Source organism: Myotis davidii, unplaced genomic scaffold, assembly GCF_000327345.1.
Source record: "Myotis davidii unplaced genomic scaffold, ASM32734v1 scaffold296, whole genome shotgun sequence".
NCBI lineage: Eukaryota > Metazoa > Chordata > Mammalia > Chiroptera > Vespertilionidae > Myotis > Myotis davidii.
The window spans coordinates 673,194-690,136 of record NW_006288889.1 but is presented as its reverse complement, the minus strand read 5'-3'; positions in this window follow the sequence as shown (position 1 = coordinate 690,136).

The window sequence follows — 16,943 nt, the reverse complement described above, 5'->3', positions numbered from 1 at the left end:
ACTACCTGCTTCCACTGCACTTACCAACATGGTAGACTGTGCTGGTGGCCCCAGCTCTTCACTTCCCCCATCATGTGGGGGGTTCTGTGCCACACATTGGCCCTGGGATTAGCCATATCAGGCAGCGGGGAGCACAAGGGAGACAATGGGCCCCCAGCTGACCTAAGGACCGGAGAAACAATAAATGGCTGCTGTTCTAAGCTGCTGATCTCTCCCGTGGTTTGTTATATAGCAATGGCTGACTAAATCTGTGTCAATCATCTTTGTTTCCAAGAAAGAGTATAATTGCTAAAAATTTGTTAGATGAATCAATAAAGTGAAATAGTGTATATTTACTAAAACCCACTCCTCTTTCCTACACTTTTAGCAATTTTTACTGTATGATTTCAGCACTTATTAAAAATTTAGAAATGATAGACATATTACTGCAAAGTATAAACTAAAATATAAAACATGTTATAGTAAAAATAAGGCTTAAAAAGTATGGAATATCCTGATTGCTAATTCTTATCAGGCCTAAGGATATAATAAAATGTGTAACCTGTGCTTATTAGAATGCTTGATTTGATGACTATGATGACACTACACATAATACAACTATAAAATTCAGATAATATTACCACTTGTGAAATGGCAATACAGTGTAAACTGAGACATGAATTGACTTTAATTTGCATGAATGTGAGCTCCAGAGCCAGTCCATTGTCAACTCTAATACCAGTTCATTTTATGGAAATTAGAAGGGGAAATATTGAGGTGCTTCCTAGTATTTCTCTTTACAAATTAACTTGTAATGATTCTTAAGCAGTTGCCCTCAACATAATCTCTCTTCTACATCAGTTATTCAAACATTAGCCTCTCTAATTTTAATGAAATTACAAAAGCATTTTGAGCCCTTGTTGCCACATGCCATAAGATTGCTAATGACACGTTTTAGGTTATCCAACCAGCCAAGCATTCTATCATCTGCAAATTTGGCTATGTTATTAATGAAGCTTCATAAACTCAAGGGCATTGTCATACATTTAATTTCTCAAATATTATAATAATAGAAACAACATACAAGAAAAATATCTTTATGAATACATATAAAATTAGTTTTTTTGCTGGACATGCAGTAATTCATACATATATTAATTCAACAAATATTTTTAGGGCCAAATGAAATCAAAGGTAGAAGATGAAAAAGAGAAATCTGTAATAATAAAAGCATAATATGCTAATTGGACCAGACGTTCTTTCGGATGTCCTTTCAGGACAAAACTGGGGCTGCAGCCACCAGGGCTGCTAGGGAGGGATCCAGGCAGCCATGGCTGTGAAGGCCTACTCTTAAAGGAATTTTGTGCATCGGGCCTCTAGTATTTAAATAATTACAATTCCATGAGTACTGTCATTGGCTTATGTATAAAATCTTGGGAGAAATAGAGGAATGGGAGGCCTCTTTTCCTGGGGAAGTCTGCAAAACAGAGATGGTTTTAAAAGTGGGCATTGAAGAGTAAGTGTGACCTCAGAGGTGGACACCCTTAGACAGTAGGTGGTCTGATGAAAGTCAAAGACACTGGGAAGTACTTACTGCTTCTGAGAAGAGCCTCTTTAATGTGAGGAACATAATGTCACCTGCTGGTGGCTCACACTGAGCCATGACAAACAATCCATTCTGATCAGCGAAAGCAGTGGTTCTCACAAATTGAACATAATTAATGCATAGTGATTAATCACAAAAACAATATGTAATTCTACCTGTGTTTTCCGATGGTCTTTGGCGACCCTTGTGAAAGGCTCGTTTGACCCCCAAAGGGGTCGCGACCCACAGGTTGAGAACCGCTGAGCTAGAGGCTGCTGTGGAAGATAGAGGTGTTCTTCCATCCACATTTTTCTAAATATATCTACTTCTAAGCAGTAACAAAGAAAAGCTGAAGAATGAGTGTTGGGGGAGACCGACATGTTGTTCATTTCTTGCCATTTTTACTAACAGACCCATCTCTTGGAAAGTGACAGAGCATTTCAGGTAGGAACATACATCCCGTAAATCTTTCAGTGTTTCATGCGTTTCTTCCTCTTGCTCATTTTATAAGATTTCAACTCCCTCTTATATTGCTTTATGTCATTACACCTCAGTTTCTTCATAAAAAATATGCAAACACTATATAGTAAATGCTGTCCATTTACTAAGCATGGACTTAAAAAAAATCAAATAGGGAAGTATCTATTTAAAAATAGAATCAGTGCAAAAGTAATCTAGGGCTGGTATTCATAGCATTAAGGAAATCCTCTGAATTTGTAAAAACTGTGTCAATATTAAAAATCACTCATGCTGACGAATCTCAGAGGGACGGTGGAGATGGGGAATGGGGAGAAATTAACCAAAGAACTTACATGCATAGATGCTTAACCCAAGGACACAGACAGTAGTGCTATGAAGTGCAGGGAAGGGGACCGGTACAGGGTGGAGGGGGTCAGTGGGGGGGAAAGGGGAGAAAGTCACTCATGCTGGTGAGTGGCACATGTCCTTGATAACCCACAAGTCCTTCCTGTGCGGTATGAAGTGCCAGGCTCTGCGAGCAGCAGGAGGCAGGTGGGAAGTCCAGTGAACAAAGGGAACTGCAGTTTTAATAAGAAACGTGTGTCCAGTGGACAGACCCATTCTAAAGTAGATTTTATACAGTTCTACCCAAGAACAAGGCAAGCTTTCCCTTTTTATATACATTTAAAAAACAACTTTTATGTGGCCCTAATTATTTATTCTAAGGAAAAGGTATCAGGAACAGTTAAGTTTTTGAAACAGTTTAATGAATGATATTTAAAACTTGAACATCCTCATTTTATTAAAATTAAAACAGGTTAGGGCAGTGGAGGTTAAGACTGCCTTTGTCAGCCTGTGGCAGGAGGAGCATGTGATGGGAATGATGGTGAATGCATTCCACAAGAACACCTGGGGGACTTCTGTAGAATTACACCACAAACAGTCAAACTTTGGAAGGTTGCATGATGCCCCCAGTAATCCCCAACGGGGTGAGTGAGTCCCAGTTCCCAGAACCTGTGAATATATACTTTATATGGAACATGACTTCACCCATGTGACTAATTAAGAACCTTGAAATGAGGGGATTACCGACATTATCTGCCTGTGGCTGATATAATCACAAGGGTAGAGGAAATCAGGAAGATGGGGCGTCAGTAGAAGGGGATGGAGGATGAAAGCAGGGGTTTGGAGTGACGCAGGGAAGGGGTCAGGAATGCTGAGAGCCGGGAAGGTGAGGAGATGGAACCTGGAGGAGTAATACAGCCCCGCTGACAAACTGGCTGGAGACTTCTGACCTCCAGAGCCTTGAGAATGCATTTGTCACGTGGTAAGTCACTAGGCTTGTGCGAACTTGCTGCAGCAATAGGAAACTAATGCTCTAACATCAATCTTTCTACGATATTTTATTGTTGAATATTTCAGAAATAAAGTGCTAGATGAAAATAATTCTCATTCTCAGGGGAGTTTTCCTGGACTTGGGAAGAGATGGGTAACTCAAATAACAAAATTGAAATACTCATAAATAAGAATGGTAAAAGCTACTTCTACCAAGCACATTCTTATGTCCTAGATACTTTGTTAATCTTTTAAATTGCATTAACATATATAGCTGAATTCTCACCCAACCCTATGAGTTAAGTGTTAATATCTACTTGCTATAGATAAGAATTCAGGTCCAAATAGGAAACTGAGTTAGTCAACAGGAATATTTTCTAATGCTACTGCTGTATGTGCATTATCAGGGGAAGAGGGTCAGAAAAAAATAATTTATTTTATAGAATGAAATATAAAATACTTCAAATTTGTCAATATTTCCTACTTTAGAAAAATGGTGGAAGGGCAGTCTTCATTGATTTTGGCAAATTTTCAATGGTGGCTCTAAATATCATACTACAAAGTTCATCTGTAATGTAGCAGTGATAACGGAAACCAATCCATTAGGTAATTCTGATTTTTCTATCATTACAGGTCTGTCAACAAGAGTTTTACGCCATACCTATATTTCTGTATACTTATTTTACTACTGTATTTAGGTGCCTCAAGAAATTGGTTACACATATGTCTGCATTATATTGCAATGGCCGCCAGTTTTTAAAATAGCATTTTAAAATCTTTTCATAACATTTTCCCTCAAGTAGCAATGTGATCTCAACTTCAGTATATTCAGAATGTCCCAGTATTGACATAAAAAAGCAGTTATTCAGCACCTCCATGGATACATGTAATTATTCCTTGGAGTTCAGAAGATATGAGGTAGAGCTGATTTTAATGAACTACCAAGGGTACTTCACAAAAACTGCTGTAATGGTTTACGACATATATTTTTGCATTTTGAAAAATATTTTCGTGGCTAACCAATAATTGCCAAGACTCAACACTTTAACTTGATGATTACATGTATCCAAAATGCATGTTTTTGTACATCAAATCTATATTTCAATTCCAGTTTATTATTTGTCAAAAAGAAATGGAACTTTTGAGCTGACTGGATACCTTTTGCAGCTCCTCAGAGCATTCCCTCCCAGGACGAAGGCGGGAGACAGACGGTCGATTGTCTGTCCCTCAGATGGACTTTTCTCCGTGCTCCACGCAGACCCCACCCCCTTATGCACAGCTCTTCAGACAGTCTCACCACCTTGAGAGGAACGCAGGTTTTTAAACATCATGATTTTAGCCTTGGTTCATCTGACTGGGCGTTTGCATTTCATAAATTTTAATCCGGAACACTTGTAAGCTATTTTCCATAGGATACGTTTCTTAGACATTACCTTCATCGTTATTGTTAATTCTTCCCGATTTGTTACCTTACTGTTACCCCATGGTGAAAGAATGTATTAACCTATTTGGGTTTCTCTTCCTATCTCCCTGTCTACCTATTTTTTTCTCTGTCCTTTTTTTTTTTCACTTTTTCCTTTGTGACTTTCTTCTTTTCCTAGTTTTCTGTCCTTTTTTTTCCATTTGGTAAGAATTCCCCTGCCCCCTCCCCCACCACCACCGCCAGTTATCTCCCTCTGCAGGTGGTGATCCAAGGGGCAATTGGGGGCCTCTGCTGGTACATGCCTAGGACCTGTGGGCTGGGGGCAGCTCCTGCGTTGAGCATCTACCCCCCTGGTGGTCAGTGCATGACAGAGCAACCAGTCATTTCATGGGTTGTTCTGCTGTTCGGTAGATTTGCATATTAGGCTTTTATTATATAGGATTTGTTCAAATACCACATCTTCTACATATGTACTCCCACCTAAATTCCAGTAATCATGGTAGATATTTTATAAATTATGTCATTTTTTTCTTCTTAAGTCAAACAAGCCTGCCTGCGTCCTCTATAATTTCCACAAAGACATCTCTATCAGTATCAAATTTATCACTCCTAGAATATGTCCTCCTCTTATTGAATCAGATTAAAGTTTCATTAAATTAAATTGTTTAGCTACTATGGTAAGATGATGGGGAGCACACGCTCACCAAAGTGCACTGGAGCCTAATGGGACACACACCATCTTGCAACCTGAAAGAGACACATGTGAAGATGACCTCTGAGCCATACGAGTGGAGGAGCTGAAGAAACATGAGTCCTGGGAGCTGAGGACACAGCAGAGCCATTCATGAGACACAGATACAAAAACCAGTTCTCTTAGTTCTGTGGGAAAAATATCCCCCTGGTTTTCAAGCCAGGAGAGTTGGGTTTAGTATCTCATGTATAAGCCTAGATAAAATCTATTCTTTATTTAATGGCCCTTATTCTTGAGAGCTCTTTATGTGTCTTCAGCATTGTTTCCTTGGACACACAGGATGGCTACTGTGTCATCTCAAACCTTTACATTAGCAAGTCTTAATTTTTTTCCTCAGGTTCAAACAACCAATGGAAGTTGATTTTACTTCTAATTCTTAAAAAAATTGAAAATATATCGACTTATTTCAGAGGTACAGATGACACTCTTAGTCATAGGTGTCAATATGTAGTTCTCTTATTTGAGAATAAGTTAGAAAATGGTTATTGTAAATTGTCAACTACAGTAATTTCCTCATATGTATTTCTTCTTTGGGTTGTGAACTATTAAACAAGAAATGAGATGCTTAGTAGTTATGAGGAAACTTTGATCTGAGATTCTCTACACAGTGAGAAATTCTCATATCCCAGACACATATCTCTAAAATTGCAATGTCTTTGCACTATTGATGATTGTATAAGAAGAATTACTAAGCAGCCAAAAGTACATCTCTAGTACTGCCACGTTAATTATGTTATGTTCCAGTAGAGGTAAAAAAACAAACAAACTACAAATTAAATGATTATATGCTATTGCTCTTAAGACCACACCCAGTTTAAGAGATATCAAACTTTATTTTTTTTCAAGTAAGTTTCTTAAATAATGAAATAAATGTTAGCTCCCACTATGTGTAAAGAAGTCTCCTAGATGACACAAAGGATAGATGAAGAGAAAAATATCTTTAAATTCAATGGTATTAACAGTTTAAAAGATTGAAGAAGAAGAATAAATTAGGAAAATCCTTAAAATTAATACATATAGCATATCTAAGTAGCACTATTTCTAATGCAAACATTTGTTAAAACTTGCATTTTGTTATAAAATACAAAAAGATGCATTGCTGATGACTTCCAGCAATGAACTGATGTAATAAGTCTTCGTCTTCTTGTCCTGAATGGGCCTCTGATGCTGTCAATCATTCTGGGATGCTCTGTGCTAATTCTATCTTAACATGTAAAAAAAGGCATTTTAGCACTGGTGTGTGTGTGTGTGTGTGTGTGTGTGTGTGTGTGTGTGTGTATGAAAATATTTTTACTTGATGACTTTTCTTTGCTCAAGGGCAGAAGAATCTAATACAAACTACCACAATATATGCATACTAAAACTATAATTACTTTATTTATTTATTGAATTTATAGTGGTGACATTGGTTAACAAAACTTTATAGATTTTAGGTATACAATTCTGCAACACATCATCTGCATATCATATTGTGTATTTCCCACCCCATGTCAAGTCTCCTTCCATCACCACTTACCCCCCTTTATCTTCTCCTGTCACTCCCCACCCCCTTCCCTCTGGCAGTCACTATACTCTTGTCTGTGTCCATGAGTCTTTCAATATATTTTTTATTTGCTTATCCCTTCACCCTTCTTGCCCAGTTCCCAGCTCCCACCCCTCTGACAGCTGTCAGTCTGTTCTCTGTATTACGTATATTTAGAATCTAATGAATAAAATAAACAATGTGGAGACAGACTCGTAGATAAAACCATAATCTAAAACATAGAACATGTAATATTTTTTTTCAATCTTTAATTTATTGATTGATTCAGATATTGCATATGTGACCTCAAGAACATGTAATATTTTAATAGCTATGTATGAAAGACTTAATGCAGAGCATTATTTTTGCATATTAAGCAAAGACCTGCGAAGTAAACAGCTAGTTGCCACTATCCGCTTTCTCCCCATCTTCTTCGGCAACAGGACCCCATATCTGAATGGGCACACTGCCAGAGGAAGTTCACGCTTCTCAGTATCTCTTTCTCAGGAGTTCCAGAAACATGACGGAGCCCCACACTAAATTTGATCCACATTCAAAACTGATGATGTAATACACACACACACACACACACACTCACCTCATGAGGCAGAGGAAGGTAACCTCTGATCAGATCCGAAAGTGTGTTACGTGCGGGGCAGTGAGAGGAGCCCGGCCTCGGATTTTCATGGTGGCCAGGCAGGGGGCCAGCGTGCAGGTCCCCGAGTGGCAGAGCCTCCTGTGGCGTGGAATTCCCACCAGAGGCAAAGGAGGGAACTCATGTCTTTCCTTGAGAGTTTACCCAAAAGGGGAAGAGAGAGGGGGCTTAAAACTGTGCAAAGTAAACATAAGAGAATTGAGTCAGACTGTAGGAAAGTAGTTGTGTAACTCCATTCTGATCAATTGGAAGAAGGCCAATAATGTTTTCAACTTCTAGGAAATATCCTTAAGAGCATAAATGTTTATAAAAGTCATGGGGGAGCGGTCTTAGTTATATAGGTCCATTTATCTACTAGCTGTGACAGTGAGTTTTGATTAGTCTTTGTATTATTATTTCCATTAAGACAGAAGGAGAGGACAATAATTCATCCCTAGGACTACAAACTTGCTCAGAGAAACAACAGGATCATGCTGACAATACTTTTCTGAGAAGCAGGAGAATACAGAACGAAGTTGTTCTCGTTAATATCAGGCTAAGTGTTGAGCACTGCATCTTAATATTACTACAGTTCATAGCATGGCCCTGAGCCACAGGTGGAATTGTACCTATCCATGCAGCCTGCATCTGGAAGGCCTCACATGAGTAATTAGAACCAGACGTTTCCTCCAGTACCAGCTCATCAGGGATGATTAAAGAAAGAGAGAATCCACATCCTATAAAAGGAACTGGATATCAAGTCACAATTAATTCAAGGATAAGACATCTAGGCAGGAGCTTGTCCCTTGTACTAAAAGATGTGGAATGGGGACAAAAAAATAGAAATCAACCAAAAATATTTCCTCAAACAATTTCAGACCAGGGATCAAGGTTAATAGTTATGAAAGCTAGACACATGAGAAGAGGGAAATAATTATGGAGCGATAGCATTCCTGGATATGAAAATATATACAGGAAGGGATGAGACTGAAACCAACAATGCAGCAATAGAGTGGGAAGACAGCAGTATGAACTCACATGTGAAACTGTGAGCAAGTTTAGCTCAGTGATTACATTATTTCTTATTCTCTGGATTCCATTATACATAACTGAGTCTCTTTACCCAATACCTTTTTTCCTCTTGGCTTATCCTTGATTACACATTTTCTGGACTAGTCTATCAATTTATGTAATTAGCCACTGAGCACCTAATTTATCTACTAGATCTGCAAATGCCTTGGAATCAGAGGTTATTTTACTTTTAATTCGCATTCCATAAACAACTAAAATTTGTGCATAAAGTCATCCAAATATTTGTGGGAGTTACATTAATTGCAAGTATTTAACTGGGTCAAATGGTGCAGAAGTTGACAGCAATGAAAACTTGGAAAAGCCATTTAACACTGTCCGTGGTGCTGAAGATGCCTTTAAGCAAGACACAGTTTCTGACTTCTGTGAGATTACACAGAGAATTAAATAAATAGGACATTATGATATAATTAGTAGTGAGATGGAAATATCATCAGATGACAGAGGGAACAAGAATTTTACCTAACCACTGAATTTGGTACTATAGAGATCACTGTGTTAGTTTATCATTGTTGCTGTAACAAATGATTACGAACTCTGGCTTGCAACAATGCAAGCTTATTATAATTGTACTAGAGGCCTGGTGCATGAAATTTGTGCACAGTGTGGGGGGTGTCCCTCGGCCCGGCCTGCACCCTCTCCAATCTGGGACCCCTCAGGGGATGTCTGACTGTCGGTTTAGGCCCAATCCCACAGGGCCTAGACTGGCAGCCTGACATCCCTCTCACAATCTGGGAAACCTGGCTCCTAACCACTTACCTGCCTGCCTGCCTGATTGCCCCTAACTGCTTCCGCCTGCCAGTCTGATCACCTCCTAACCACTCCCCTGTCACCCTGATTAATGCCTAGTTGCTCCCTTGCAAGGCTAATCACCCCAACTGCCCTCCCCTGTTGGTCTGATTGCCCCAACTGTCTTCCCATGCTTTGACCCGCCTCCTCCATCGGGACCCACCTACTCCACACTGCACAGAGCAGTGGGACCCCCAGGCCTCAATGCACTTAGTGGGTGCCAGGCCCCACCTCTGTTGTGCACATGGCCATCTTGTGACAGCCATCTTGTGACAACATGAGGACGTGATGCCACCTTGGCTATTATTAGTATAGATAGGTCAGAAACTGGACACCTGTCTCACTAGGTCAAAGTCAAAGTACTGGCAGAGCTACATGTCTTCCTTGAGGCTCTAGAGAAGAATCTGTTCCTTTGCCTTTGCTAGTTTCTAGAAGCCACCTGCATCCCTTGGTTAGTGGTCTCCTCGCTCCATGTTCAAAGCCAGAAACATCACATCTGTCTGAATCTTCTCTCATTATTACAGCTCTATTTCTGAGCACAACTGTGGAAAGTTTTCCATTTTTATAGACTAATGAGATTAGGTTGAGTTTACTGCGATAATCTAAGACAATATAACCATCTCAAGGTCCATAATTGTAATCCCCTCTAAAAAGACTCCTTTTGCCACATATTGTGGCATATTGACAGGTTCTGAGATTTAGGGCATGGAAATATCTGGGGGAGTCATTATTCTACTTACTGGAGCCAGTGAAATTTAATAAAAAATCAGTTTTAGTTTAGTAAATAAAAATTGAAATATGAGTGTGTAATGAGAAACAAAAGCACCAAATGTAAAATAATATTATGTAAATGAATCATACATCGAATAATAATTTCAGGTACTTCAGTATCAAGGGAAGTATTTTGTTTTCATTTTTCTAATGACTACACTCATATACCAGAAGGCAACAAGCCACCATATTCCCAACCCCTGAATATATGTGTCCCATTTTACTCCACTGTTAGGTCACTAACATAAATCCCCTGGATGTTGTTGTGCCATTTTACTTATATACCTCAGGATGAGTAAAGTCTATATTTTTGTATTGTTTCGTTCAGTTTTAGCAATGCATAGTGTCCCTTGATGACTTGACTACTCATATTTCAGATATGGTTACTTCGTTTTTTCTTGGTAGTAAGAGTAGATATGTAATCCCAGGGAGTCATACCAAAAATAAATATATTTTTAGTGAAAAGTATAATAGTAACAACTTTATAAACACTATTTATTTTTTAAGATTTACGAAATGGTAAAGAGATTTATTTATTTGTTTTAAAGTGGGTTGTTGTGAGAACTCTAATCAAAGTATACCAGATATTCAAGGCCAACTGGAGTGTGTGGGCCCAGTCCAGGGGATGCCGGATGTTCAAAGACACTCTAAGCAAGGTCACAGTAATTGTACTGTATGCACTGCACAGGCATACCTTACTACAACCCAAATATTGATGTCACCATTTGACAAGAAGCCTCTTTTGTCTAAGTTAGTATAAAGATGTGTTACTAACCAGCAAGTGCACGGCTGCTTGGTGTGGCTCCTGTGTTTGGTACTGGATTACTAGTAGTAAGGGCTGCTTTGTGCAGCTACTTTGAAACTGTTTTGACTGATGGCTCCTTGTTAGCAATGGCTACCTGGTCTGTAATAGTGACTCTCTTATATGCCTATGACTGCTCATATCTTCTTCATCTAATACCCGGTGTCCATATATATATATGTTCAACACTACAGGCAGATCATTTCAGTATGCATACAAAGTGAAGAATTTAGCTGAGGGAAGTTATATTTTTCTGTCTTTCTTTGGATAAGTCATAAATGCCATCATTCCATTCTGTTAAGTCACCAGGCTTTGTAATCTATTCCTGTGTAACCATCCCAAACTTCCTGGTTTTAGACAACAAAGAATATTTTCTGTTCCATGTTAAATGGATGGGGTCACTTTTGGGCAGCATTCAGCTGAGCGGTTTGCTGGAAATGGGACATTCATAATAGCCTCACTTCTCTGTCCATGACCTCAGCTGGGGTAGCTGATTGGCTGCAGGCTGACTAGACATTTCTTTCTCTGCATAGTTTTTAATTATTCAGAAGTCTAACCCAAGCTTACTTGCCTGGCAAGTGGCTAACAAGAGACTAATGTGGAAACAGGCAGGGGGTCTCTTAGGCATATCCTGGAGATGTTTAAATCAAGTCCAAAGTTGAGCCAGATTTTGTGTTCCAGAGGAGGAACAGACATGGCCTCTGTGCAGAGCAGCGGCATGGCATTTGTGCAGTGGAAACAGAAGGACAGTTGGTTTCCAGCTTCAAAACAACGTAGGTCACCAGCCCTTTCTCTCAGCTTCTATGCCCCACAGCACAGTGCTTCCCATGAGTCTGTAATTAAACAGGTGAGAGGTCACTTAGGTACAAGGGCTCCTGTCCAGTAGCCATGATAGGGACTGAGTTAGCACTCAGCCTTCACCACTGAAGAAACCATAGAGACTTGTGGTGTCAGAAGATGAGACAACTGTAGTGGAGGCTAGGTTCCCACTGAACTAATATCAGGAGATGTGGGCTCACGCTAATTTGAGGAGATGCACAAACTGGGTCTAATACAGAGTTGAATATAAAGCACAAAGCTGATCATATCAGTCATATTTGAGCTGTAATAGCCTTATCTGATCTCATGTATTATCAAGTAAATCCTGGTTGGATCTCATAATACGTTTTTAAGGAATAGCTGCAGCTGGACCATGATGCCCTAATAATTTCTACATCTGTACGTTTATTAATGATGGCCCTTCCCTGAGAAACCTTACCCACCCTCTCCTTGGGATAAAACCGTACTCAGGTTTCAGGCCAATTCAATCTTCTGAAAAAAATCACTCCTCCTCCCTCCACGTAGTTAGTCCCTCATGGTGTGCATGCCAGGCATTTCTCTGAACCATCAACGTTTACCTATTTGTCTTTCCTTCAAAGGTTGATCATCTATGTTCTTGCTCATTGTTAAACCTCATACCTAGTCCCAGTGTGCTGGTTTCCATAATGAATTATGTTAATTCAGGGCAGAAACAGGAAAATGGATGAAGCAATATATTGCTGGCTTTGGCACTGATTCCATTGAATTTGTAAAAAAAAAGGGGGTGGTAATGGAGTTCAAACACAAAACATATATATGAAAAATAATATGTATTTTTCTTTTAACCTTTTTCTTAATAACATAGTTAAGGTTTTGAAAGCCATCTAATAGAGAAACTTAAATTTTCAGATGAGGACTGCAAAGATTCAAAGCTTAATTGAGTTAATGGTTTTATTTTTTTTCAAAATAAATTTTTAAATATTCATTGTTGAAAGTATTACAGATGTCTCTCCATTGACCACCTGCATTAGACCTTCAGCTCAAACGATATAAAACTTTTAAGCGGGGGTGGGTGGAAGTGGGTAAAAGGGGAAAAATAGGTATACCTGCAATGATGTCAACATTAAATTTTTTTCATATAAAATAGAAGGTATGGACTTGAGTTGGGCCTCATGACTTTCTCACACACTGTCTCAGGTAAAGTGGCATTTAAATCTCTGCAAATTTTCTGCAAGACTGTAAGGAAGGTAAGCACACCCAATCATAACCACGAGGCTGACTTGAGTTTTCAAATATGTTTTCATTTTACAAATGAAGAGTCACATTCTGATTAAAAATCCAAGAGGCATTTTCCCAAGATACAAACTAAAGTAATTAAAAGACATGATGCAGGAAGAACATCAGAAGGTTCAGAGATAACTTACAATTTCTTCTTAAAATACTGTTAAAAATGTTAGGCAATGGACATATGCATGCAAAAATGCTAGAATCATGAAAGTAGTAGAATTCAGACAATTACCTGATAAAAACAAAACTAAAACAAAAACACAAAGGGAAATTCTTTAGATTTTGGCATTAGAAACTGCCAAGACATAGTTGAAATAAGTCGATATCTTCCATCTTGAAAATACTATGTTACTTTAATGAGTGCAAAGAAGTGAGTAAACAGACTACACATAACAAAATTAATACGTATATTTGAAAATATTCTCTGGCATTAATAATGGAAAAATATGGGTATAGTCTCAAAGATAAAGTTTGACTCATAGAAAAAGGAGATACACAAACAATAGCACAAATTAAAGTGTGTTACCATGGAAATGTTGTGCATTTTGATAAGATATAGTGGAATAAAACCTCCACGTTTGAAAAGTTTGATGATCATAGCAGTAGGTAATTTAGTCCCACATACATGAGAGTCACTATAGTTCTCTGAAGGAAGGATTTGTTTGCTTGCTTTGGTTATTTATAATTCTGATAATACTCTTCCTCAAAGATCTTACTGGCAAAATACAGTTATTATTATTATTATTTCTGCTATACTTAAAATAATAACTATGTAAATGCTCATTCTAATATATCAGTTTCTACATAGGTTTCAAGTATCAATGGTGAGCTTCCCAACATAACTGAGATTTTTAAATTCATCAAAAATATCCATTTGAGGATAATACAAAAAATGAGGATGCAAGAAAGCCTTTAGGTATGATCATATACTAGGTAACATAAAAATTTCGGGGGGGCGATAAGAGGTATGCACAGACTTGGACGTAAATTAAAAATGATATTTTGATATATACAAAAATATTTTTTATATCCATTACAACATATTTCCATTTTTTTTGTCTCTTGGCTCAGAAAACACCCCACCCCAATCCAAACAATCAAACAAAAGAAACAAGATTAGATTAATAAACAAAGAATAAGCCCTGGACTTTTTACTTTCAAAATGAATCTCTGAATCTTAGCTGTCTAGAGAAAATAAACAAAAACTTTGGTGAAAATCATCCGAAATTTTTCTACCTTAATAATGGAATAGGTTGTCTTGGTTGAAAGAGAAAATGCCAGAGAGATAAAGGGTGTGGAGTCTCAAAGAAGAAACCTATACCGTCCCCGCTTCCTGAAGTTGAGACCCGGATACTGGGCTACAGAACCCCAATGCAGAAGCTGGATTTTGGTCCCCGTTTTCCATTTGCTGCTCTGCTACGGTGGTAAGCCTAGTGTAGACATTTTCATCTTCCTTGTGGTGCTGGGCTAAATTATATATGGCAGAGGGGGCCAAAGCCTGAGAGCTTCAGAAACCCCATGCACTCAAGACTGTGTGGAGAGAGCCACTTAATTATGGTGCTCCGGGGAGGGTGGGGAGGTGGGTGAGGGGAGAGCTGGTGACTGGGAGAGTCTTACGGTGGCAGAATGAATCCTGTGATATTGGACCAAGTGCAGACGGGGCTGTTTCAGAGAACACCATCTTCAAGTGTCCGATCATCTCAACAGAGAGGGGCTGACCATCGTTGTCTTCTAGAAAGTAAGCTCTAGTTAGGTAAAGGTGCTGCTGTGCCTGTAAGACCAAGCATATCATCCACACTCCATTAATATTTGTTGATGAATAATGAATAATATATTAACATGGGATATGGGTTCTGCAGATACTATATTTGAATGCAGAGTTTTACTACTTACGAGCTGTATGTTCTCAGTTTAGTCTTAAGTAAAATGCAAATAGTGCCATCTTCGATGATAGCTTTATGAGTATAAACAGTTTCTTACATTATTGGGCAAATGTAAATTCTCAAAAATAAAAGGTTTTATATACTGTTGTAAATTTAAGATAAGTTTTTGAAAAAGCAACCTTGAAAGCTAAATGGATCTAATTACTTGACCAATGAATTTCTGGTTTGAAAATTCATCCACATTTGAGCATTTAAAATATTTTCTAATGTTTCATTAAATGAATTATATTCATCAAAAGTCAGAAACAGATAACTCAGTGGAGAGCTTGAGTAGAGAATGTGAATATATCCACATTTAGAAACAATGATCAAATATTTAGTTTGGTACCTGATACAGTCATCCCCAATCCATTGGCTTTCCTAACCAAGGATATACTAACAGTAAGTCACTACACCCACTTAAACTGATCCCACTTACTGACAGAAACACACACGAGCCCATGGTGGCTCACCTTTGATGGTGGACCTGTGGGATCTGGCCTGTCTGTATTGTGCTCATTCTCCTGAAGTGAAATACAAACATGAGGCCTGAAGCAAAATTTCTTGATTAACAGTACACAGTTCTTTAAAGTGATCACAGGAACTTTGATCTGAACATTGCTTGGAGCACCTAAAGAGGGATCTGTTGCTATGAAACTGTCAGAAAAAAACCTCATAAATGTAATGTTTGATAGATAACTTTTGTATTATTATTTAATATTGGATTCCCTGTTACTGATGGCAGTAAATACCCCTACTTTTCCTTGGTGAACTGTTGTTTCATTCCAAAGCTCAGAACCACATGTGAAGACATTTCAGTAAAGGATTTGCAAGCAAAGCCCACAGATCACCTGGATCTGACCCAGTCAGTGGTTGCCTTGGGCTATCTTCTGAGAGCTCTCAGTACACCGTGTCTCCTGGGGTTGTCATTATCTAACATCTGTGAATATTTCAAAAGTTCAACTGAAGATAATCGATTGCAAATATGGTGAAACCAGAGATCACATCAGCAGCTGGGAAGAGGATACATCCTCATTAAAATTATAATCAATTTATTTTCATTTTTTGTAACTTTTTTCTATACTGTAACATTTTTATCAAATACTTCAAAATTCTAAAATGACATCTTTGATCTTAGGATATTTTTTTTTACAGGATTTTTTTTTTTTTATTTTGGAAGAACTGACTTACCTTAATTTGACACTGCCATACCTCACCAAATGCTCTGAGGGATTGTGCTGCCATAACTGTTGTCAAAGAGCATATTGATCTCACCTGGCCATTCTCACCTTTGGAGACCAAATGGACTATTTTAGAAAAGCACCAATTATAGTTTGCAGTCCACCTTAGAGGAGGAGTGATTCTTTGAAGTGCAGAATAATATTCACCATTTAAAAAAATTAAGTGCCTACATATCCACATTCTTATTTAGTGGACCTACTCAACTATATAACAGAAACAGTTAGATGGTACCCTGATGAGCATGTCTTTGTGTGATTGTTGACTAGATCCCTGTGAGTTTATAGCATTACAAATAAAAATAGAAAAAAAATATTTCCTACAAGTAGCTTCTATTTCCTTTGAGAACTAGTTCATTGGTTAATATGGCTACTTCTGCTTTTTGAAGGACTCTTTATACACAGAAGAAAGACTTTATGAGGCAATTATAGATTATAATGATATTAGAATAAATAAAATTTCTAAATAAATGGAGAGATATGCCAGGTAAAGGAAGATTTAATATTGTTAAGATGTCAATTTTTCCCACCATGATTTATAAATTCAACAGAATCTCAA